This window comes from Papio anubis, chromosome 2, assembly GCF_008728515.1.
Source record: "Papio anubis isolate 15944 chromosome 2, Panubis1.0, whole genome shotgun sequence".
NCBI classification, from domain to species: Eukaryota; Metazoa; Chordata; class Mammalia; order Primates; family Cercopithecidae; genus Papio; species Papio anubis.
The window spans coordinates 127,550,381-127,553,595 of record NC_044977.1 but is presented as its reverse complement, the minus strand read 5'-3'; positions in this window follow the sequence as shown (position 1 = coordinate 127,553,595).

The window sequence follows — 3,215 nt, the reverse complement described above, 5'->3', positions numbered from 1 at the left end:
ATCAAGCTTTGTCCCGGAGAGGTTCAAGTCAGAGAGGTTCCTTTTCTAAGGTCAGTTTATATACTCTTTTTCTCATTTGCCATATAGTAGATGATTAACAAATATGTGATTATTTGAACTTGCATAGGGACTATATGAATCCATGGAAGTAATGAAGATAAATATGGATCAGTTGTCGCTAGAAGTGAATCAAAAAGAATTAGTTACCAGTTTTGATAATCCAGGATAGTACAAAGCATTAAGTTTTATGACCTCTACAAACCTTGCCAGCAAATTAATGGCTATTCTTAATTATTGAAAAGTATATTAGTCTTTTATCTTTTGTATGTGTGTTATATTAGCATCATACTCTATCACCTGCCTGCTTTTAAAGATTATTTTATTTATCGCCTTGATTTCATTACCTGCCTAAACACTTTACTGATTACTAAATAAACTCTAGATACACTAATGCTGAATACTCTTTATTCCACTTATCAAACACTTCATACTTAATCTGCCAAAATAACAAAAGCACACATATAATTTGGAAGTCTGAACACAAACCAAAAATATAAAAAGAGGTAGTTATTTTTATTAAAACTAGGGAAATAGACTGATGAAACATCAAATATATTATGATATTATTGCTGTTATATATTTAGGTGATTTTATTTCTTAACCTCCAACTTTTATTGTGTTTAAAATGAATGAATAATGCGTGATGTGTAGTTACACACACTAAATGTTCCCAAGAAATTTTCTTTTTGAAGTGAGTCACCAAACATCTGTCGCCAGCCTATAGGTGCAGTGGCGGATCTCATCTCACTGTCGCCTCAGTTCGCCATTCTCCAGCCTCAGCCTCCTGAGTAGCTGGGACTGAAGCGCCGCCACCTCACCCGACTAGTTTTGTTCCCATTTCTTAGTAGAGACGGGGTTTCGCCATGTTAGCCAGGATGGTCTCGATCTCCTGACCTCGTGATCCACCCGTCTCGGCCTCCCAAAGTGCTGGGATTACAGGCTTGAGCCACCGCGCCCGGCCCCCAAGAAATTTTTCAAGATATTTTTGTAAAGTTCAATATACAAAGATGAAATTAAACCTTGTGAATATGTCATTGTATAAGAAATTTCTTACTTATTTTTTCATTCTGTGCATAAGAATCTTTAATATTCAGAAAGAAAACACACATTTTAAATCTAGTCCTTAATTCTTTTAGTTAGTACTTTATAAAGACATGGAAAATTTTACTTAGAAACAAACAAAAATACCATCAATCTAGAATGAAAAAAATTAAGATTTAATTCTACAATTAACTTTAGTATAACTTCACACACAAGAAACCTAAATTGATATCCAATGAAGTTCTTACATATACTCCTAATTCTTTTTTCCAAAGGAATAAAATATAACATCTACAGCTTTGGTTAGATCATGATATCTGTTTTGCATTTTTTTCTGCTTTACTTGACTTTATTCCATTTTACAGTTTTATAGTGTTCTTGATTCTCTTCATCTGTTCTGACATTGATTATTTTCTTTGTATTTGGACATTTATTAAGAGTTACTGAAAACTAAACAATTAACATTTTTAGTTTACGTGTGCTAATGTAAAATTATTCAATCCTTTTTAAATAATTGTCAAAATGATTCCTCCCAGTTATCTCTATGGCTGGGTCCGCAAAATAATAATGTTATTTAACCAAGCATATATATTTGTTTTCTCTTTCTCCTATTATGTTATTAAAATAACCATAGACGTGTCCAAAAGCAATAAAACAAAAACTACGATTAGAGCATAGGGTTTCATAGCAGATGAGAATTGAATGCATTCCTGAAGAAGGAAAAACAGTGGAAACATTGTAAAATTAAACATGTCAAGTTAGTTAAAATTCCAAAGATGTGTGGGAGAGTTACAGCTGAGGAGATGGCTAATCTGACAGATGTAATAATTTTTTTTGTTTTTGAGACAGAGTCTCTCTCTGTTGCTCAGGCTAAAGCTCAGTGGTGCGATCATGACCCACTGCAACCTCTGCCTCCTGGGTCAAGTGATTCTCCTGCCTCAGTCTCCCAAGTAGCTGGGATTAGAGGCAGGTTCCACCATGCCTGGCTAATTTTTGTATTTTTAGTAGAGATGGGGTTTCACCATGTTGGCCAGGCAGGTCTTGAACTCCTGACCTTAAGTGATCCAACTGCCTTGGCCTTCCAATGTGCTGGGATTGCAGGCATGAGCCACCATGTCCAGCGATATGTGTAATCTTTTAGAGGCCCCAGGATCAAGGTCTGCATAAATCAAATCCTTGACTGAAGAGAGATGGCTAAAGTCCAGAGAGAGTGAATTTGGGTTGCCAGGGCAGGGGTGTGGTTGGTGGAAGCTGGTGAGAGAAAAAGGGTGTCTGGTACTAGGAAATAGGGTTCCTTTTCAATTTAACAGTCGGGGCCTCTTAGTCTAGTAGCCACCTTACCTCTTGACTACAAAACCAAATCTTGCTAATCAACCCACCTCACCTATGTACATAGAATTTGCATTCAGATTTCCTTCTCAGGGGAGAGAATGATTTACAAAACACCAACATCCATAGTAGATGGATAAACCTTCAAGAGCTACCAAAGCAAGTCCATGCAGTCCCTTAATATATTAACAAAACATCAAAGGTAGCTAGAAATAAGAGAAATAAGCAAAATAAGCTAAGTAAAAAAGATAAATTTTAAAAATGATGCTTAGGGATATATAATTAATTAAAGACAGAAAAATCATAATTTTTTTTTTTTTTAAATAGAAGACCTAGGTAACTTCTAGAATAAAACCAGCATAAATAGTACATGCATAAACCAATAATATAACTACATAAAATAGAAAAATCAACCAGAGAGCAAAAATAATTCTTCACAGTTCTTTGTTTAAAGAAATCTGATTTCTTAAATATTCAAGAATGCAATTTATTGAGCACTGTAAGATAAAAGTTAAGAAAAATCTGTAAGTTAAAGCACAATTATTTGAAAAATAGATAAACTAAGAGAAAAAAACTTAAGACATAGAAGATCCAACCAGCCTAAAAATCATAGAGAGAACTAGTAGAAAAACTATTGGAAAATAGTATACTAAAGGGAGAGTCACATTAAACTACTCTAGATCACCTTTTCATGTATTCTGAAAATTACCTAAACACAGAAGTTTTGCTTTCCTTTTTTTTATCTCTCTCATGGTCTCTTAAGGCAACCCCTAAATTATTTTTTT